The sequence below is a fragment of the Mustelus asterias genome, chromosome 25 (assembly GCF_964213995.1).
Source record: "Mustelus asterias chromosome 25, sMusAst1.hap1.1, whole genome shotgun sequence".
Lineage (NCBI taxonomy): Eukaryota > Metazoa > Chordata > Chondrichthyes > Carcharhiniformes > Triakidae > Mustelus > Mustelus asterias.
The window spans coordinates 48,148,727-48,171,901 of NC_135825.1; the positions used below are offsets into that span (position 1 = coordinate 48,148,727).

At 68.0% G+C, this 23,175-nt stretch overlaps 2 protein-coding genes across 3 annotated transcripts in view; both read left to right on the forward strand.

Moving 5' to 3' along the window:
* Positions 1–23,175, forward strand: part of rpl10a (ribosomal protein L10a) — a 368,503-nt gene that overhangs the window by 91,656 nt on the left and 253,672 nt on the right. The window lies entirely within an intron of this gene.
* Positions 1–23,175, forward strand: part of LOC144479157 (sphingomyelin phosphodiesterase 2-like) — a 103,412-nt gene that overhangs the window by 6,494 nt on the left and 73,743 nt on the right. Inside the window, exon 1 of one of the 2 annotated variants that reach the window (XM_078197714.1) lies at positions 7,433–7,579. The exons of the other annotated variant lie outside the window; for it this stretch is intronic. The gene's annotated coding sequence lies outside the window, so the exon portion shown is untranslated. Of the gene's footprint in view, positions 1–7,432; positions 7,580–23,175 lie in introns of those variants that run through there. 2 annotated transcript variants of the gene reach the window in all.

The following is a 23,175-nucleotide window of genomic DNA, read 5'->3' on the forward strand; positions in this document are numbered from 1 at the left end:
CTCCCGGATTGTTTCTTCTGCCCTTCTTAAACAGAGGAAGAATGTGAGCTACTCTCCAATCCTCTGGTACCTCGCCTGTGGCTAAAGAGGATACAAAGATTTTGGCCAAGGCCTCAGCAATTTCTTCCCTCCCCTCTCTCAGTATTCTGGGATAGACCCTATCTGGCCCTGGGGACTTGTCCACTTTAATGTTCTTCAAAACCTCCCAATACCTCCTCCCTTTTAATCTCAACATGTCCTAGAAGGTCAACATCCTCCTTTCTACACTCACCATGCACCACATCCTTCTGCTTTGTGAATACTGATGCAAAGTACTCATTAAGGACCTCACCACCTCATCTGGCTCCACACACAAATTCCCTCCACTGTCCTTGAGTGGACCTACCCTTTCCTTAGCTACCCTCTTCCTCCGTATATATGCATAAAAAGCCTTGGGAATCTCCTTAATCCTGCCTGCCAAGGACATTTCATGGCCCCTTTTTGCCCTCCTAAGTCCCTGTTTAAGCTCGTTCCTGCTTTCTTTGAATTCCTCAAAAGCCATTTTCAATTTCCAGAAATTTATGTATGCCTCCTTCTTCTTTTTCACTAAGCTCACAATCTCTCTTGTCATCCAGGGTTCCCGAATCTTGCCATCTTTATCCTTCAGGACATACTTGTCCTGAATTGTTAACAATCGACTTTTAAAAGACTCCCACATATCAGATGTGGATTTACCCTCAAACAGCCACCCCTAGTTTACATTCCCTAGCTCCTGCCTAATGCTGTCGTAGTTAGCCTTCCCCCAGTTTAGTACTTTCACTCTGGGACTACTTCTATCCTTTTCTACAAGTGTCTTGAAACTTATAGAATTGTGATCACTGTTCCCAAAGTGGTCCCCCACTGAGACATCAATTCGCTGTTTGGGCTCGTTTCCCAGAACCAGGTCTACGATAGCCCCTTCCCAAGTTGGACTATCTACATATTGCCTCAAGAAGCACTCTTGGACACACTGAACAAACTCTGCCCCGTCCAAGCCTCGGCACTAAAGAAATCCCAGTCCATGTTGCGGAATTTAAAATCGCCCAGATTATGGGAAGATGTAAAAACAATAGGGTTGTTGTTTTTACATCTTCCCATAATCTGTTGACATATCAGTTCCTCCACTTCACTCGGGCTGTTGGGAGGTCTGTAGTATAACCCCAGTAGTGTGATTACACTGCTCCTGTTACGCAGTTCTAACCATATGGCCTCACTGCATGAGCCCAAGGTGTCCTCCCTCTGTATAGCTGTGACATTCTCCCTAATCAGTAAAGCAACACCCCCACCTCTTCTGTCACCCTCTCTATCTCATCTGAAGCATCTAAATCTTGGAATGCTAAGCTGCCAGTCCTGGCCTTCTTTCATCCAAGTCTCCGTAATTGCCACAACATCATAGTTCCATGTAGTAATTTTAAGTTTTAAGTTCATCAACTTTACCTGTCATGCTCCTTGCGTTAAAGCAAACAAACCTCAGACCATCTGTCCTGTCATGTTTTGTCTTTGGTTTCTCTGCCTTCCACTTTCCCCCTTACTGCCTTTTGATTCCGTCCCCACCTTACTTCCCTCTGACTTCCTGCATCGGTTCCCATCCCCCTGCCACATTAGTTTAAACCGTCCCCAACAGCACTAGCAAATACTCCCCTTCGGACATTGGTTCCAGACCTGCTCAGGTGCAGACTGCTCGATTTGTACTGATTCCACCTCCCCCAGAGCCGGTCCAATATCCCAGGAATTTGAATTCCCCCTCTTGCACCATCCCTCAAGCCACGTATTCATCCTCGCTATCCTGACATTCCTACTCTGATTAGCACGTGGCACTGGTAGGACCTTTGAGGTCCTACTTTTTAAGTTTAACTCCTAACTCCTTAAATTCAGCTTGTAGGACCTCATCCTGTTTTTTTACCTACATCTTTGGCGCCTATATGCATCATGACAGCTGGCTGCTCAGCCTCCCCCTCCAGAATGCCCTGCAGCTGCTCTGAGACATCCTTGACCTTGCACCAGGGAGGCAACATACCATCCTGGAGTCTCGTTTGCGTCCACAGATACGGCTGTTTATTCCCCTTATTATTGAATCCCCCATCACTATAGCTCTGCCATTCTTTTTCCTGCCCTCCTGTACAGCAGAGGCAGCTACAGTGTCATGAACCATAAGCTCTGATGAAAGGTCTTCTAGACTCGAAAACGTTGACTCTATTCTCTCCCCACAGATGCTGTCAGACCTGCTGAGATTTTCCATCATTTTCTATTTTCCAGATTCCAGCATCCACACTATTTTGCTTTCATCTTGTGTGCCATGAACCTGGCTGCTGCCACCTTCCCCTGGTGAGCCATCTCCCCCAACAGTATCCAAAATGGTACATTTGTTTTGGAGGGAGATGACCACAGGGGATCCCTACACTGCCTTCCTACTCTTCCTCTGTCTGGTGGTCACCCATCCCCTATCTCCCTCAGGAATTTTCACCTGCGATGTGACCAACTCACTGAACATGTTATCCACGGTTTCCTCAGCATCGTGGATTCTCCAGAGTGAATCCATCCGCCACTCCAGAGCCATCAAGCGGTCTAACAGGAACTGCAGCTGGACACATTTCTTGCACAGGGACAGTGGAAGGATCCTTGAATTCCCACATAGCACAAGAGGAGCTTGACACGGGTCTGGGATCTCCTGCCATGAATTAACCCTTAACTTAAATTATAACAACTACAACGCCAAGAGAGAAAAAAAGAGGAAAAAGGAAAACTACTTGCCAGCCAATCACTTACCTGCTGGCTGTGACATCACGGTTTGAATTCTTTCTACCTCTCTGAGGAAATTGTGGAGGCGTTGGTGGTGATCTTTCAGGAATCACTGGAGGCAGGGAGGGTACCAGAGGACTGGAAAGTAGCTAATGTAACACCGCTGTTTAAGAAGGGAGGGAGGCAGCAGACGGGAAATTATAGGCCGGTTAGCCTGGCTTCGGACATTGGCAAGATTTTAGAGTCCATTGTTAAAGATGAGATCGCAGAGTACTTGGAAGTGCATGATAAAGTAGGACTGAGTCAGCACGGCTTTGTCAAGGGGAGATCATGTCTGACAAATCTGTTAGAGTTCTTTGAGGAGGTAACAAGGAAGTTAGATAAAGGAGAACCAGTGGACGTGATTTATTTAGATTTCCAGAAGGCCTTTGATAAAGTGCCGCATAGGAGACTCTTAAATAAGTTAAGTGCCCATGGTGTTAAGGGTAAGATCCTGGCATGGATAAAGGATTGGTTGACTGGCAGAAGGCCAATGGGGATAAAGGGGTCTTTCTCAGGATGGCAGCCAGTGGCTAGTGGTGTGCCTCAGGGGTCAGTGCTGGGACCACAACTTTTCACAATATACATTAATGATTTGGAGGAAGGAACTGAAGGCACTGTTGCTAAATTTGCAGATGATACAAAGATATGTAGAGGGGCAGGTAGTATTGAGGAAGCAGAGCGGCTGCAGAAGGACTTGGACAAGTTAGGAGAGCGGGCAAAAAAGTGGCAGGTGGAATACAATATGGAAAAATGTGAACTTATGCACTTTGGAAGGAGGAATGGAGGCATAGACTATTTTCTAAATGGGAAATGCTTAGGAAATCAGAAACACAAAGGGACTTGGGAGTCATTGTTCAAGATTCTCTTAAGGTTAACGTGCAGATTCAGTCGGCAGTTAGGAAGGCAAATGCAATTCTTGACATGAATGCAATTAGCATTCATGTCGAGAGGGCTAGAATACAAGAGCAGGGATGTACTTCTGAGGCTGTATAAGGTTCGGATCAGACCCCATTTGGAGTATTGTGAACAGTTTTGGGCCCCATATCTAAGGAAGGATGTACTGGCCTTGGAAAAGGTCCAGAGGAGGTTCACAAGAATGATCCCTGGAATGAAGAGCTTGTCGTATGAGGAACGGTTGAGAACTCTGGGTCTGTACTCGTTGGAGTTTAGAAGGATGAGGGGGATCTTATTGAAACTTATAGGATACTGCGAGGCCTGGATAGAGTGGATGTGGAGAGGATGTTTCTACTAGTAGGAAAAACTAGAACCAGAGGGCACAACCTCAGGCTAAAGGGACAATCCTTTAAAACAGAGATGAGGAGGAATTTCTTTAGCCAGAGAGTGGTGAATCTGTGGAACTCTTTGCCACAGAAGGCTGTGGAGGCCAGGTCATTGAGTGTCTTTAAGACAGAGATAGATAGTTTCTTGATGAATAAGGAGATCAGGGGTTATGGGGAAAAGGCAGGAGAATGGGGATGAGAAAAAAATCAGCCATGATTGAATGGCGGAGCAAGCGCGATGGGCCGAGTGGCCTAATTCTGCTCCTATGTCTTATGGTCTCTCACGTGCCCTCTAGTCTCCCTCGCAGGTCCGCCTCTCCACTCCTCCCGAAAAGGAGTAACTCTTTCCCCTCAGCACCAAATTCCCACTCAGCTCCAAATTTCCGATACTCTCACTCTGGCTGAATCTCACTCCAGCTGCAGTCTCTCTCTCCCACTGGTGTGCACAAGCTCACTGGTTTACTTTGACTTTGCATATTAACTTACTATTCCCGATACAAGTGCTTTTTGTTCCTCCCAGTATTTTGTGCACACTGGTATTCCTTTCTCCTCTTGGTTCCACCCATGCTGAGTTGGTTTAACGCCCTCCCAACTGCACTAGCAAAATGCCCCACATGAAACTCAGTCCCAACTTTGTTCAGGTGCAACCTGTCCAACTTGTACAGGTGCCATCTGCCCCAGAGTCAGTCCCAGGAATCTAAAGCCTTTCCTCCTGCACATCTTTCCAATCATGCATTTATCTGCCTTATCCTCCTATTTCGGTATTCACTTGACATGGCATTGGGAGTAATCCAGAGATTACTACATTGGATTCCTGCAGTCAGGACCTCAAATGTGGACCATGACCTCTTGCTAATGCACCTTCCCCCAGAAAAACATCCTGCAGCTGCTCTGTGACATCTTGACATCGGGCGGCATGGTGGCACAGTGGTTAGCACTGCTGCCTCTCAGCGCCAGGGACCCAGGTTCAATTCTGGCCTCGGGTGACTGTTGGTGTGGAGTTCGCACATTCTCCCCGTATCTGCGTGGGTATCCTCTGGGTACTCCGGTTTCACCCCACACTCCAAAGATGTGCAGGTTAGGTTGATTGGCAATGCTAAAATTGCTAGCAGGGTAAATACGTGATGTTACGGAGATAGGGCCTGGGTGGGATTGTCGTCGGTGCAGGCTCAATGGGCCGAATAGCCTCCTTTTGCATTGCAGGGATTCTATCATTCTATCTTAATCGAAAACAAGGAAATTGCAGAGCAATTAAACAATTACTTTAATTCTGTCTTCATGGAGAAAGAATAACTTCCCAGAAAAGCTAAGGAACCAAGGAGCTAATGCAAAGAAGGAATTGAAGGAAATCAGTCTTACTAAAAAATAGTGCTGTAGGAATTTATAGGACTGAAAGCTGATGAATTCCCAGGGCCTGATAATCTACATCCTAGGGTACTAAAAGAGGTGATCATGGAACTCGTGGATGCGTTAGTTGTTATCTTTCAAAATTGTGTTGTTCCTGGAACAGTCCCAGCAGATTGGAGGGTGACAAATGTAACCCCAGTATTTAAAAAAATGAGGGAAGGAGAAAACTCGGAATTACAGACTAACATCAATAGTAAGGAAAATCCGAGAGTCTGTTATAAAGGGTGTGATAACAGGACACTGCGTAAATATCAACGAGATTAGACAAAGTCAACATGGATTTATGAAAGGGAAATTGTGTTTGACAAACCTACTGGAGTTTTTTTGAAGACGTAACAAGTGGAATAGAAAAGACTGAACCAGTGGGTCTGGTGTATTCGGCTTTACAGAATGCTTTTGATAAGGTCTCACATAAGAGGTTAGTTTGCAAAATTGAAGCACATGGAATTGGGGGTAATATATTGCCATGGATTGTGAATTGTTTAGCAGACAACAAACATAAGAGAGTAGGAATATATGGGACTTTTCAAAGTGGCACGCAGTGACTAGTGAGGTCACACTAAAGTCTGTAATTCCGAGTTTTCTCCTTCCCTCATTTTTTTAAATAGTGGGGTTACATTTGTCACTCTCCAATATGCTGGGACTGTTCCAGGAACAATACAATTTTGAAAGATAACAACTAATGCATCCACTATTTCCATGGCTACATCAGTGCTTGGGCCGCCCCTATTCACGATTACATCAATGATTTGGATGAGGGAACCAAAAGTAATATTTTCAAGTTTGCTGATGACACAGAACTTGGTGGGAATGAGAGTGGTGAGAAAGATGTTAAGAGGCTTCAAGGTGATTTAGACAAATTGAGTGAGTGGGCAAATATTTGGCAAATGCAGTACAACATGGATAAGTGTGAAGTTATCCACTTTGGTTAGTAAAACAGAGTGGCAGAGTATTATTTAAATGACTGACGCATAAAGAGACCTGGCTGTCCTAATATACAGTAAGAAGTCTCACAACACCAGGTTAAAGTCCAACAGGTTTATTTGGTAACAAAAGCCACTAGCTTTCAGAGCGCTGCTCCTTCGTCAGGTGAGTGGGATTTCAGTTCACAAACAGGGCATATAAAGACACAAACTCAATTTACAAAATAATGGTTGGAATGCGAGTCTTTACAGGGAATCAAGTCTTAAAGGTACTGACAATATGAGTGGAGAGAGGGTTAAGCACAGGTTAAAGAGATGTGTATTGTCTCCAGCCAGGACAGTTAGCGAGATTTTGCAAGCCCAGGCAAGTCGTTGGGTTACAGACAGTGTGACATGAACCCAAGATCCCGGTTGAGGCCGTCCTCATGTGTGCGGAACTTGGCTATCAGTCTCTGCTCAGTGACTCTGCGCTGTCGTGTGTCGTGAAGACACACCTTGGAGAATACTTACCCGAAGATCAGAGGCTGAATGCCCCTGACCGCTGAAGTGTTCCCCAACAGGAAGAGAACACTCTTGCCTGGTGATTGTCGAGTGGTGTTCATTCATCCGTTGTACATTGGGAAGACCATGCAGACACAATTTGTGTGTATTCACTGGAATTTAGGAGGATAAGAGAGATCTAAGTGAAACATTAAATTCTGACAGGGCTGAACAGATGTTGAGTGTCAATGGTAGAGCTGGCATGTTCTAAGGTTTGTAAGCTGCCCCAGTGCTGATCAACCCTGTTCACCAGGGCACAATGGTCAGTTAGCCCATTGCAGAGACTGGCTCAGCACAGCAGGCACGAGGCACGCCGGGAGCTGTAGTCCTTCCTCCGGACACTCCCCTCGCGCAGCGCGAGTTCCGGGAGGACTATAAACTACAATACCCGGCGGCCCCTGCGCCAGCGGAAGCCCGGGCTGGAGGTGGCTGGGACTACAGCTCCCAACGGGCAGTGTGCGGGCAGACCGGAAGCAGAGCGCGCTGAATGGGAGGCAGCATCAGGCCGGGTTTGCGATCCGCTTGGGCTGCAGTCGGTCAGGAATCGAGACCCGCTCCCGGGGAGGCCGTGGACACGGTGCAGCGGGATTGTCACCGCGGCGTCCCTCCGAACAACATCGCAGCGAATTGGTGAGAGTGGCGCGCGGGGGAGGCGGCGGGGGGCAATGGTTGAGAAAACGGCTCCAGCCCCTCCCCGCCCAGCAACGCCCTGGCCCCGCCCCCTATCCCGGCCACGCCCTCTATCCCGCCACGCCCCCTGCCACCAGGCCCACCCCGACCTCTACCCAGGCCCCGCCCCCTACCCCGACCCCTGCCCCGCCCCTTACGCTGCCCCGCCCCCTACCCCACCCCCTACCCCACCCCGCCCCCACCATGCCCCGCCCCCTACCCCACCCCGCCGCTTATGCTGCCCCGCCACCTACCCCACCCTGCCCCGCCACCTACCCCACCCTGCCCCGCCACCTACCCCACCACGCCCCGCCCCTACCCCACCACACCCCACCCCTACCCCACCACACCCCGCCCCCTACCCCACCACGCACTGCCCCCCACCCCACCCCGCCCACTACCCCACCACGCCCCCTATCCCACCCCCGCCTCACCCCCTATCCCACCCCCGCCTCACCCCAGCCCTGCCCTCCCCCCCCATCCCCGCCTCGCCCCAGCCCACCACCTCCCCCCCATCCCCGCCCACCACCTCCCCCCCATCCCCGCCCACCACCTCCCCCCCATCCCCGCCCACCACCTCCCCCCCACCACCTCCCCCCCATCCCCGCCCACCACCTCCCCCCCATCCCCGCCCACCACCTCCCCCCCATCCCCGCCCACCACCTCCCCCCATCCCCGCCCACCACCTCCCCCCCATCCCCGCCCACCACCTCCCCCCCATCCCCGCCCACCACCTCCCCCCCATCCCCGCCCACCACCTCCCCCCCATCCCCGCCCACCACCTCCCCCCCATCCCCGCCCACCACCTCCCCCCCATCCCCGCCCACCACCTCCCCCCATCCCCCGCCCACCACCTCCCCCCCATCCCCGCCCACCACCTCCCCCCCATCCCCGCCCCACCACCTCCCCCCATCCCCGCCCACCACCTCCCCCCATCCCCGCCCACCACCTCCCCCCCATCCCCGCCCACCACCTCCCCCCCATCCCCGCCCACCACCTCCCCCCATCCCCGCCCACCACCTCCCCCCCATCCCCGCCCACCACCTCCCCCCCATCCCCGCCCACCACCTCCCCCCCATCCCCGCCCACCACCTCCCCCCCATCCCCGCCCACCACCTCCCCCCCATCCCCGCCCACCACCTCCCCCCCATCCCCGCCCACCACCTCCCCCCCATCCCCGCCCACCACCTCCCCCCCATCCCCGCCCACCACCTCCCCCCCATCGCCGCCCACCACCTCCCCCCCATCGCCGCCCACCACCTCCCCCCCATCGCCGCCCACCACCTCCCCCCCATCGCCGCCCACCACCTCCCCCCCATCGCCGCCCACCACCTCCCCCCCATCGCCGCCCACCACCTCCCCCCCATCGCCGCCCACCACCTCCCCCCCATCCCCGCCCACCACCTCCCCCCCATCCCCGCCCACCACCTCCCCCCCATCCCCGCCCACCACCTCCCCCCCATCCCCGCCCACCACCTCCCCCCCCATCCCCGCCCACCACCTGCCCCCCATCCCCGCCCACCACCTCCCCCCCATCCCCGCCCACCACCTCCCCCCATCCCCGCCCACCACCTCCCCCCCATCCCCGCCCACCACCTCCCCCCCAGCCCCGCCCACCACCTCCCCCCAGCCCCGCCCACCACCTCCCCCCCATCCCCGCCCACCACCTCCCCCCATCCCCGCCCACCACCTCCCCCCCATCCCCGCCCACCACCTCCCCCCCATCCCCGCCCACCACCCCCCCATCCCCGCCCACCACCTCCCCCCATCCCCGCCCACCACCTCCCCCCCATCCCGCCCACCACCTCCCCCCCATCCCCGCCCACCACCTCCCCCCCATCCCCGCCCACCACCTCCCCCCCCATCCCCGCCCACCACCTGCCCCCCCATCCCCGCCCACCACCTCCCCCCCCATCCCCGCCCACCACCTCCCCCCCCATCCCCGCCCACCACCTCCCCCCCATCCCCGCCCACCACCTCCCCCCCCATCCCCGCCCACCACCTCCCCCCCCATCCCCGCCCACCACCTCCCCCCCATCCCCGCCCACCACCTCCCCCCCCATCCCCGCCCACCACCTCCCCCCCCATCCCCGCCCACCACCTCCCCCCCATCCCCGCCCACCACCTCCCCCCATCCCCGCCCACCACCTCCCCGCCCACCACCTCCCCCCCCATCACCTCCCCCCCATCCCCGCCCACCACCTCCCCCCCATCCCCGCCCACCACCTCCCCCCCATCCCGCCCACCACCTCCCCCCCCATCCCCGCCCACCACCTCCCCCCCCATCCCCGCCCACCACCTCCCCCCCATCCCCGCCCACCACCTCCCCCCCATCCCCGCCCACCACCTCCCCCCCATCCCCGCCCACCACCTCCCCCCCATCCCCGCCCACCACCTCCCCCGCCCATCCCCGCCCACCACCTCCCCCCCATCCCCGCCCACCACCTCCCCCCCCATCCCCGCCCACCACCTCCCCCCCCATCCCCGCCCACCACCTCCCCCCCCATCCCCGCCCACCACCTCCCCCCCATCCCCGCCCACCACCTCCCCCCCCATCCCCGCCCACCACCTCCCCCCCCATCCCCGCCCACCACCTCCCCCCCATCCCCGCCCACCACCTCCCCCCCATCCCCGCCCACCACCTCCCCCCCCCATCCCCGCCCACCACCTCCCCCCCCCATCCCCGCCCACCACCTCCCCCCCCCCATCCCCGCCCACCACCTCCCCCCCCCCATCCCCGCCCACCACCTCCCCCCCCATCCCCGCCCACCACCTTCCCCCCCATCCCTGCCCACCACCTTCCCCCCATCACCGCCCACCACCTCCCCCCATCCCCGCCCACCACCTCCCCCCCATCCCCGCCCACCACCTCCCCCCCATCCCCGCCCACCACCTCCCCCCATCCCCGCCCACCACCTCCCCCCCCATCCCCGCCCACCACCTCCCCCCCCAACCCCGCCCACCACCTCCCCCCCCATCCCCGCCCACCACCTCCCCCCCCATCCCCGCCCACCACCTCCCCCCCCCATCCCCGCCCACCACCTCCCCCCCCCATCCCCGCCCACCACCTCCCCCCCCATCCCCGCCCACCACCTCCCCCCCCATCCCCGCCCACCACCTCCCCCCCCCATCCCCGCCCAAAACCTCCCCCCCCATCCCCGCCCACCACCTCCCCCCCATCCCCGCCCACCACCTCCCCCCCATCCCCGCCCACCACCTCCCCCCCCATCCCCGCCCACCACCTCCCCCCCCCATCCCCGCCCACCACCTCCCCCCATCTCCGCCCACCACCTCCCCCCATCTCCGCCCACCACCTCCCCCCATCTCCGCCCACCACCTCCCCCCATCTCCGCCCACCACCTCCCCCCATCCCCGCCCACCCCCACCACCTCCCCCCATCCCCGCCCACCACCTCCCCCCATCCCCGCCCACCACCTCCCCCCATCCCCGCCCACCACCTCCCCCCATCCCCGCCCACCACCTCCCCCCATCCCCGCCCACCACCTCCCCCCATCCCCGCCCACCACCTCCCCCCATCCCCGCCCACCACCTCCCCCCATCCCCGCCCACCACCTCCCCCCCATCCCCGCCCACCACCTCCCCCCACCTCCCCCCATCCCCGCCCACCACCTCCCCCCCCATCCCCGCCCACCACCTCCCCCCCATCCCCGCCCACCACCTCCCCCCCCCATCCCCGCCCACCACCTCCCCCCCCATCCCCGCCCACCACCTCCCCCCCCATCCCCGCCCACCACCTCCCCCCATCCCCGCCCACCACATCCCCCCCATCCCCGCCCACCACCTCCCCGCCCACCACCTCCCCCCCCATCCCCGCCCACCACCTCCCCCCCCATCCCCGCCCACCACCTCCCCCCCCATCCCCGCCCACCACCTCCCCCCCCATCCCCGCCCACCACCTCCCCCCCCATCCCCGCCCACCACCTCCCCCCCATCCCCGCCCACCACCTCCCCCCCATCCCCGCCCACCACCTCCCCCCCATCCCCGCCCACCACCTCCCCCCCATCCCCGCCCACCACCTCCCCCCCATCCCCGCCCACCACCTCCCCCCCCCATCCCCGCCCACCACCTCCCCCCCCATCCCCGCCCACCACCTCCCCCCCCATCCCCGCCCACCACCTCCCCCCCATCCCCGCCCACCACCTCCCGCCCCATCCCCGCCCACCACCTCCCCCCCCCATCCCCGCCCACCACCTCCCCCCCCCATCCCCGCCCACCACCTCCCCCCCCATCCCCGCCCACCACCTCCCCCCCCCCCCCCCCATCCCCGCCCACCACCTCCCCCCCCCCCATCCCCGCCCACCACCTCCCCCCCCATCCCCGCCCACCACCTTCCCCCCCATCCCCGCCCACCACCTTCCCCCCCATCACCGCCCACCACCTCCCCCCCATCCCCGCCCACCACCTCCCCCCCATCCCCGCCCACCACCTCCCCCCCATCCCCGCCCACCACCTCCCCCCCATCCCCGCCCACCACCTCCCCCCATCCCCGCCCACCACCTCCCCCCATCCCCGCCCACCACCTCCCCCCATCCCCGCCCACCACCTCCCCCCCCATCCCCGCCCACCACCTCCCCCCCCATCCCCGCCCACCACCTCCCCCCCCAACCCCGCCCACCACCTCCCCCCCCCATCCCCGCCCACCACCTCCCCCCCCCATCCCCGCCCACCACCTCCCCCCCCATCCCCGCCCACCACCTCCCCCCCATCCCCGCCCACCACCTCCCCCCCCATCCCCGCCCAAAACCTCCCCCCCATCCCCGCCCACCCACCTCCCCCCCATCCCCGCCCACCACCTCCCCCCCATCCCCGCCCACCACCTCCCCCCCCATCCCCGCCCACCACCTCCCCCCATCTCCGCCCACCACCTCCCCCCATCCCCGCCCACCACCTCCCCCCATCCCCGCCCACCACCTCCCCCCATCCCCGCCCACCACCTCCCCCCATCCCCGCCCACCACCTCCCCCCATCCCCGCCCACCACCTCCCCCCATCCCCGCCCACCACCTCCCCCCATCCCCGCCCACCACCTCCCCCCATCCCCGCCCACCACCTCCCCCCATCCCCGCCCACCACCTCCCCCCATCCCCGCCCACCACCTCCCCCCATCCCCGCCCACCACCTCCCCCCATCCCCGCCCACCACCTCCCCCACCTCCCCCCATCCCCGCCCACCACCTCCCCCCATCCCCGCCCACCACCTCCCCCCATCCCCGCCCACCACCTCCCCCCATCCCCGCCCACCACCTCCCCCATCCCCGCCCACCACCTCCCCCCATCCCCGCCCACCACCTCCCTCCATCCCCGCCCACCACCTCCCCCCATCCCCGCCCACCACCTCCCCCCATCCCCGCCCACCACCTCCCCCCATCCCCGCCCACCACCTCCCCCCATCCCCGCCCACCACCTCCCCCATCCCCGCCCACCACCTCCCCCATCCCCGCCCACCACCTCCCCCATCCCCGCCCACCACCTCCCCCATCCCCGCCCACCACCTCCCCCATCCCCGCCCACCACCTCCCCCATCCCCGCCCACCACCTCCCCCATCCCCGCCCACCACCTCCCCCATCCCCGCCCACCACCTCCCCCATCCCCGCCCACCACCTCCCCCATCCCCGCCCACCACCTCCCCCATCCCCGCCCACCACCTCCCCCATCCCCGCCCACCACCTCCCCCATCCCCGCCCACCACCTCCCCCATCCCCGCCCACCACCTCCCCCATCCCCGCCCACCACCTCCCCCATCCCCGCCCACCACCTCCCCCATCCCCGCCCACCACCTCCCCCATCCCCGCCCACCACCTCCCCCATCCCCGCCCACCACCTCCCCCCATCCCCGCCCACCACCTCCCCCATCCCCGCCCACCACCTCCCCCATCCCCGCCCACCACCTCCCCCATCCCCGCCCACCACCTCCCCCATCCCCGCCCACCACCTCCCCCATCCCCGCCCACCACCTCCCCCATCCCCGCCCACCACCTCCCCCATCCCCGCCCACCACCTCCCCCATCCCCGCCCACCACCTCCCCCATCCCCGCCCACCACCTCCCCCCATCCCCGCCCACCACCTCCCCCATCCCCGCCCACCACCTCCCCCATCCCCGCCCACCACCTCCCCCATCCCCGCCCACCACCTCCCCCATCCCCGCCCACCACCTCCCCCATCCCCGCCCACCACCTCCCCCATCCCCGCCCACCACCTCCCCCACCCCCCATCCCCGCCCACCACCTCCCCCATCCCCGCCCACCACCTCCCCCATCCCCGCCCACCACCTCCCCCATCCCCGCCCACCACCTCCCCCCCATCCCCGCCCACCACCTCCCCCATCCCCGCCCACCACCTCCCCCCATCCCCGCCCACCACCTCCCCCCATCCCCGCCCACCACCTCCCCCCATCCCCGCCCACCACCTCCCCCATCCCCGCCCACCACCTCCCCCCATCCCCGCCCACCACCTCCCCCCATCCCCGCCCACCACCTCCCCCTCATCCCCGCCCCACCACTCCCCCCATCCCCGCCCCACCACCTCCCCCTCCCATCCGCCGCCCGCCACCTCCCCCTCATCCCCGGCCCGCCCACCTCCCCCTCATCCCCGCCCGCCACCTCCCCCCCATCCCCGCCCGCCACCTCCCCCCCATCCCCGCCCACCACCTCCCCCCCATCCCCGCCCACCACCTCCCCCCCATCCCCGCCCACCACCTCCCCCCCATCCCCGCCCACCACCTCCCCCCCATCCCCGCCCACCACCTCCCCCCCATCCCCGCCCACCACCTCCCCCCCATCCCCGCCCACCACCTCCCCCCCATCCCCGCCCACCACCTCCCCCCCATCCCCGCCCACCACCTCCCCCCCATCCCCGCCCACCACCTCCCCCCCATCCCCGCCCACCACCTCCCCCCCATCCCCGCCCACCACCTCCCCCCCATCCCCGCCCACCACCTCCCCCCCATCCCCGCCCACCACCTCCCCCCCCATCCCCGCCCACCACCTCCCCCCCATCCCCGTCCACCACCTCCCCCCCATCCCCGTCCACCACCTCCCCCCCATCCCCGCCCACCACCTCCCCCCCATCCCCGCCCACCACCTCCCCCCCATCCCCGCCCACCACCTCCCCCCGTCCCCGCCCACCACCTCCCCCCCATCCCCGCCCACCACCTCCCCCCCATCCCCGCCCACCACCTCCCCCCCATCCCCGCCCACCACCTCCCCCCCATCCCCGCCCACCACCTCCCCCCCCATCCCCGCCCACCACCTCCCCCCCCATCCCCGCCCACCACCTCCCCCCCCATCCCCGCCCACCACCTCCCCCCCATTCCCGCCCACCACCTCCCCCCCCATTCCCGCCCACCACCTCCCCCCCCATCTCCGCCCACCACCTCCCCCCCCATCCCCGCCCACCACCTCCCCCCCATCCCCGCCCACCACCTCCCCCCCATCCCCGCCACCACCTCCCCCCCATCCCCGCCCACCACCTCCCCCCCATCCCCGCCCACCACCTCCCCCCCATCCCCGCCCACCACCTCCCCCCCCATCCCCGCCCACCACCTCCCCCCCCATCCCCGCCCACCACCTCCCCCCCATCCCCGCCCACCACCTCCCCCCATCCCCGCCCACCACCTCCCCCCCATCCCCGCCCACCACCTCCCCCATCCCCGCCCACCACCTCCCCCCATCCCCGCCCACCACCTCCCCCCCATCCCCGCCCACCACCTCCCCCCCCATCCCCGACCACCACCTCCCCCCCCATCCCCGCCCACCACTTCCCCCCCCATCCCCGCCCACCACTTCCCCACCATCCCCGCCCACCACCTCCCGCCCACCACCTCCCGCCCACCACCTCCCGCCCACCACATCCCCCTCATCCCCGCCCACCACCTCCCCCTCATCCCCGCCCACCACCTCCCCCTCATCCCCGCCCACCACCTCCCCCTCATCCCCGCCCACCACCTCCCCCCCATCCCCGCCCACCACCTCCCCCCCATCCCCGCCCACCACCTCCCCCCCATCCCCGCCCACCACCTCCCCCCCATCCCCGCCCACCACCTCCCCCCCATCCCCGCCCACCACCTCCCCCCCATCCCCGCCCACCACCTCCCCCCATCCCCGCCCACCACCTCCCCCCCATCCCCGCCCACCACCTCCCCCCCATCCCCGCCCACCACCTCCCCCCCCATCCCCGCCCACCACCTCCCCCCCATCCCCGCCCACCACCTCCCCCCCATCCCCGCCCACCACCTCCCCCCATCCCCGCCCACCACCTCCCCCCCATCCCCGCCCACCACCTCCCCCCCATCCCCGCCCACCACCTCTCCCCCATCCCCGCCCACCACCTCCCCCCCATCCCCGCCCACCACCTCCCCCCCATCCCCGCCCACCACCTCCCCCCCATCCCCGCCCACCACCTCCCCCCCATCCCCGCCCACCACCTCCCCCCATCCCCGCCCACCACCTCCCCCCCATCCCCGCCCACCACCTCCCCCCCCATCCCCGCCCACCACCTCCCCCCCCATCCCCGCCCACCACCTCCCCCCCCATCCCCGCCCACCACCTCCCCCCCATCCCCGCCCACCACCTCCCCCCCCATCCCCGTCCACCACCTCCCCCCCATCCCCGTCCACCACCTCCCCCCCATCCCCGCCCACCACCTCCCCCCCCATCCCCGCCCACCACCTCCCCCCATCCCCGCCCACCACCTCCCCCCCATCCCCGCCCACCACCTCCCCCCATCCCCGCCCACCACCTCCCCCCCCATCCCCGCCCACCACCTCCCCCCCCATCCCCGCCCACCACCTCCCCCCCCATCCCCGCCCACCACCTCCCCCCATCCCCGCCCACCACCTCCCCCCCATCCCCGCCCACCACCTCCCCCCCCATCCCCCGCCCACCACCTCCCCCCCCATCCCCGCCCACCACCTCCCCCCCCATTCCCGCCCACCACCTCCCCCCCCATTCCCGCCCACCACCTCCACCCCCATCTCCGCCCACCACCTCCCCCCCCCATCCCCGCCCACCACCTCCCCCCCATCCCCGCCCACCACCTCCCCCCCATCCCCGCCCACCACCTCCCCCCCCATCCCCGCCCACCACCTCCCCCCCCCATCCCCGCCCACCACCTCCCCCCCCATTCCCGCCCACCACCTCCCCCCCCATTCCCGCCCACCACCTCCCCCCCCATCTCCGCCCACCACCTCCCCCCCCATCCCCGCCCACCACCTCCCCCCCATCCCCGCCCACCACCTCCCCCCCATCCCCGCCCACCACCTCCCCCCCATCCCCGCCCACCACCTCCCCCCCATCCCCGCCCACCACCTCCCCCCCCATCCCCGCCCACCACCTCCCCCCCCATCCCCGCCCACCACCTCCCCCCCCATCCCCGCCCACCACCTCCCCCCCATCCCCGCCCACCACCTCCCCCCATCCCCGCCCACCACCTCCCCCCATCCCCGCCCACCACCTCCCCCCATCCCCGCCCACCACCTCCCCCCACCTCCCCCCATCCCCGCCCACCACCTCCCCCCATCCCCGCCCACCACCTCCCCCCATCCCCGCCCACCACCTCCCCCCATCCCCGCCCACCACCTCCCCCCATCCCCGCCCACCACCTCCCCCCATCCCCGCCCACCACCTCCCTCCATCCCCGCCCACCACCTCCCCCCATCCCCGCCCACCACCTCCCCCCATCCCCGCCCACCACCTCCCCCCATCCCCGCCCACCACCTCCCCCCATCCCCGCCCACCACCTCCCCCCATCCCCGCCCACCACCTCCCCCATCCCCGCCCACCACCTCCCCCATCCCCGCCCACCACCTCCCCCATCCCCGCCCACAACCTCCCCCATCCCCGCCCACCACCTCCCCCATCCCCGCCCACCACCTCCCCCATCCCCGCCCACCACCTCCCCCATCCCCGCCCACCACCTCCCCCATCCCCGCCCACCACCTCCCCCATCCCCGCCCACCACCTCCCCCATCCCCGCCCACCACCTCCCCCATCCCCGCCCACCACCTCCCCCATCCCCGCCCACCACCTCCCCCATCCCCGCCCACCACCTCCCCCATCCCCGCCCACCACCTCCCCCATCCCCGCCCACCACCTCCCCCATCCCCGCCCACCACCTCCCCCATCCCCGCCCACCACCTCCCCCATCCCCGCCCACCACCTCCCCCATCCCCGCCCACCACCTCCCCCATCCCCGCCCACCACCTCCCCCATCCCCGCCCACCACCTCCCCCATCCCCGCCCACCACCTCCCCCATCCCCGCCCACCACCTCCCCCATCCCCGCCCACCACCTCCCCCATCCCCGCCCACCACCTCCCCCATCCCCGCCCACCACCTCCCCCATCCCCGCCCACCACCTCCCCCATCCCCGCCCACCACCTCCCCCATCCCCGCCCACCACCTCCCCCATCCCCGCCCACCACCTCCCCCATCCCCGCCCACCACCTCCCCCATCCCCGCCCACCACCTCCCCCATCCCCGCCCACCACCTCCCCCATCCCCGCCCACCACCTCCCCCATCCCCGCCCACCACCTCCCCCATCCCCGCCCACCACCTCCCCCATCCCCGCCCACCACCTCCCCCATCCCCGCCCACCACCTCCCCCCCATCCCCGCCCACCACCTCCCCCCCATCCCCGCCCACCACCTCCCCCCCCTCCCCGCCCACCACCTCCCCCCCCATCCCCGCCCACCACCTCCCCCTCATCCCCGCCCACCACCTCCCCCCCATCCCCGCCCACCACTTCCCCCCATCCCCGCCCACCACTTCCCCCCATCCCCGCCCACCACCTCCCCCTCATCCCCGCCCACCACCTCCCCCCCATCCCCGCCCACCACCTCCCCTCATCCCCGCCCACCACCTCCCCTCATCCCCGCCCACCACCTCCCCCCCATCCCCGCCCACCACCTCCCCCCCATCCCCGCCCACCACCTCCCCCCCATCCCCGCCCACCACCTCCCCCCCCATCCCCGCCCACCACCTCCCCCCCATCCCCGCCCACCACCTCCCCCCCATCCCCGCCCACCACCTCCCCCATCCCCGCCCACCACCTCCCCCCCATCCCCGCCCACCACCTCCCCCCCATCCCCGCCCACCACCTCCCCCCCATCCCCGCCCACCACCTCCCCCCCATCCCCGCCCACCACCTCCCCCCATCCCCGCCCACCACCTCCCCCCCATCCCCGCCCACCACCTCCCCCCCATCCCCGCCCACCACCTCCCCCCCATCCCCGCCCACCACCTCCCCCCCATCCCCGCCCACCACCTCCCCCCCATCCCCGTCCACCACCTCCCCCCCATCCCCGTCCACCACCTCCCCCCATCCCCGCCCACCACCTCCCCCCCATCCCCGCCCACCACCTCCCCCCCATCCCCGCCCACCACCTCCCCCCGTCCCCGCCCACCACCTCCCCCCCATCCCCGCCCACCACCTCCCCCCCATCCCCGCCCACCACCTCCCCCCCATCCCCGCCCACCACCTCCCCCCCATCCCCGCCCACCACCTCCCCCCCCATCCCCGCCCACCACCTCCCCCCCCATCCCCGCCCACCACCTCCCCCCCCATCCCCGCCCACCACCTCCCCCCCATTCCCGCTCACCACCTCCCCCCCCATTCCCGCCCACCACCTCCCCCCCATCTCCGCCCACCACCTCCCCCCCCCATCCCCGCCCACCACCTCCCCCCATCCCCGCCCACCACCTCCCCCCCATCCCCGCCCACCACCTCCCCCCCATCCCCGCCCACCACCTCCCCCCCATCCCCGCCCACCACCTCCCCCCATCCCCGCCCACCACCTCCCCCCCCATCCCCGCCCACCACCTCCCCCCCATCCCCGCCCACCACCTCCCCCCCATCCCCGCCCACCACCTCCCCCCCATCCCCGCCCACCACCTCCCCCCCATCCCCGCCCACCACCTCCCCCCCATCCCCGCCCACCACCTCCCCCCATCCCCGCCCACCACCTCCCCCCCATCCCCGCCCACCACCTCCCCCCCATCCCCGCCCACCACCTCCCCCCCCATCCCCGACCACCACCTCCCCCCCATCCCCGCCCACCACTTCCCCCCCATCCCCGCCCACCACTTCCCCACCATCCCCGCCCACCACCTCCCGCCCACCACCTCCCGCCCACCACCTCCCGCCCACCACATCCCCCTCATCCCCGCCCACCACCTCCCCCTCATCCCCGCCCACCACCTCCCCCTCATCCCCGCCCACCACCTCCCCCCCATCCCCGCCCACCACCTCCCCCCCATCCCCGCCCACCACCTCCCCCCCATCCCCGCCCACCACCTCCCCCCCATCCCCGCCCACCACCTCCCCCCATCCCCGCCCACCACCTCCCCCCATCCCCGCCCACCACCTCCCCCCCATCCCCGCCCACCACCTCCCCCCATCCCCGCCCACCACCTCCCCCCCATCCCCGCCCACCACCTCCCCCCCCATCCCCGCCCACCACCTCCCCCCCATCCCCGCCCACCACCTCCCCCCCATCCCCGCCCACCACCTCCCCCCCATCCCCGCCCACCACCTCCCCCCCATCCCCGCCCACCACCTCTCCCCCATCCCCGCCCACCACCTCCCCCCATCCCCGCCCACCACCTCCCCCCCATCCCCGCCCACCACCTCCCCCCCATCCCCGCCCACCACCTCCCCCCCATCCCCGCCCACCACCTCCCCCCCATCCCCGCCCACCACCTCCCCCCATCCCCGCCCACCACCTCCACCCCATCCCCGCCCACCACCTCCCCCCCATCCCCGCCCACCACCTCCCCCCCATCCCCGCCCACCACCTCCCCCTCATCCCCGCCCACCACCTCCCCCCCATCCCCGTCCACCACCTCCCCCCCATCCCCGTCCACCACCTCCCCCCCATCCCCGCCCACCACCTCCCCCCCCATCCCCGCCCACCACCTCCCCCCATCCCCGCCCACCACCTCCCCCCCATCCCCGCCCACCACCTCCCCCCCATCCCCGCCCACCACCTCCCCCCCCATCCCCGCCCACCACCTCCCCCCCCATCCCCGCCCACCACCTCCCCCCCCATCCCCGCCCACCACCTCCCCCCATCCCCGCCCACCACCTCCCCCCCCATCCCCGCCCACCACCTCCCCCCCCATCCCCGCCCACCACCTCCCCCCCCATCCCCGCCCACCACCTCCCCCCCCATTCCCGCCCACCACCTCCCCCCCCATTCCCGCCCACCACCTCCACCCCCATCTCCGCCCACCACCTCCCCCCCCATCCCCGCCCACCACCTCCCCCCCATCCCCGCCCACCACCTCCCCCCCATCCCCGCCCACCACCTCCCCCCCCATCCCCGCCCACCACCTCCCCCCCATCCCCGCCCACCACCTCCCCCCCATTCCCGCCCACCACCTCCCCCCCCATTCCCGCCCACCACCTCCCCCCCATCTCCGCCCACCACCTCCCCCCCCCATCCCCGCCCACCACCCCCGCCCACCACCTCCCCCCATCCCCGCCCACCACCTCCCCCCCCATCCCCGCCCACCACCTCCCCCCCCATCCCCGCCCACCACCTCCCCCCCCATCCCCGCCCACCACCTCCCCCCATCCCCGCCCACCACCTCCCCCCCATCCCCGCCCACCACCTCCCCCCCATCCCCGCCCACCACCTCCCCCCCATCCCCGCCCACCACCTCCCCCCCATCCCCGCCCACCACCTCCCCCCATCCCCGCCCACCACCTCCCCCCCATCCCCGCCCACCACCTCCCCCCCCATCCCCGCCCACCACCTCCCCCCCCATCCCCGACCACCACCTCCCCCCCCATCCCCGCCCACCACTTCCCCCCCATCCCCGCCCACCACTTCCCCCCCCATCCCCGCCCACCACTTCCCCACCATCCCCGCCCACCACCTCCCGCCCACCACCTCCCGCCCACCACCTCCCGCCCACCACCTCCCGCCCACCACATCCCCCTCATCCCCGCCCACCACTCCCCCTCATCCCCGCCCACCACCTCCCCCCCATCCCCGCCCACCACCTCCCCCCCATCCCCGCCCACCACCTCCCCCCCATCCCCGCCCACCACCTCCCCCCCATCCCCGCCCACCACCTCCCCCCCATCCCCGCCCACCACCTCCCCCCCATCCCCGCCCACCACCTCCCCCCCATCCCCGCCCACCACCTCCCCCCCATCCCCGCCCACCACCTCCCCCCCATCCCCGCCCACCACCTCCCCCCCATCCCCGCCCACCACCTCCCCCCCATCCCCGCCCACCACCTCCCCCCCATCCCCGCCCACCACCTCTCCCCCATCCCCGCCCACCACCTCCCCCCCATCCCCGCCCACCACCTCCCCCCCATCCCCGCCCACCACCTCCCCCCCATCCCCGCCCACCACCTCCCCCCCATCCCCGCCCACCACCTCCCCCCCCATCCCCGCCCACCACCTCCCCCCCCATCCCCGCCCACCACCTCCCCCCCATCCCCCGCCCACCACCTCCCCCCCATCCCCGCCCACCACCTCCCCCCATCCCCGCCCACCACCTCCCCCCCCATCCCCGCCCACCACCTCCCCCCCATCCCCGCCCACCACCTCCCCCCCCATCCCCGCCCACCACCTCCCCCCCCATCCCCGCCCACCACCTCCCCCCCCATCCCCGCCCACCACCTCCCCCCCCATCCCCGCCCACCACCTCCCCCCCCATCCCCGCCCACCACCTCCCCCCCATCCCCGCCCACCACCTCCCCCCCCATCCCCGCCCACCACCTCCCCCCCCATCCCCGCCCACCACCTCCCCCCCCATCCCCGCCCACCACCTCCCCCCCCATCCCCGCCCACCACCTCCCCCCCCATCCCCGCCCACCACCTCCCCCCCCATCCCCGCCCACCACCTCCCCCCCCATCCCCGCCCACCACCTCCCCCCCATCCCCGCCCACCACCTCCCCCCCCCATCCCCGCCCACCACCTCCCCCCCCCATCCCCGCCCACCACCTTCCCCCCCATCACCGCCCACCACCTCCCCCCATCCCCGCCCACCACCTCCCCCCATCCCCGCCCACCACCTCCCCCCCCATCCCCGCCCACCACCTCCCCCCCCCATCCCCGCCCACCACCTCGCCTCCCCATCCCCGCCCACCACCTCCCCCCCCCCATCCCCGCCCACCACCTCCCCCCCCCATCCCCGCCCACCACCTCCCCCCCCATCCCCGCCCAAAATCTCCCCCCCCATCCCCGCCCACCACCTCCCCCCCCCATCCCCGCCCACCACCTCCCCCCCCCCATCCCCGCCCACCACCTCCCCCCATCTCCGCCCACCACCTCCCCCCATCCCCGCCCACCACCTCCCCCATCCCCGCCCACCACCTGCCCCCATCCCCGCCCACCACCTCCCCCCATCCCCGCCCGCCACCTCCCCCCATCCCCGCCCGCCACCTCCCCCATCCCCGCCCGCCACCTCCCGCATCCCCGCCCGCCACCTCCCCCATCCCCGCCCGCCACCTCCCCCATCCCCGCCCGCCTCCTCCCCCATCCCCGCCCGCCACCTCCCCCATCCCCGCCCGCCACCTC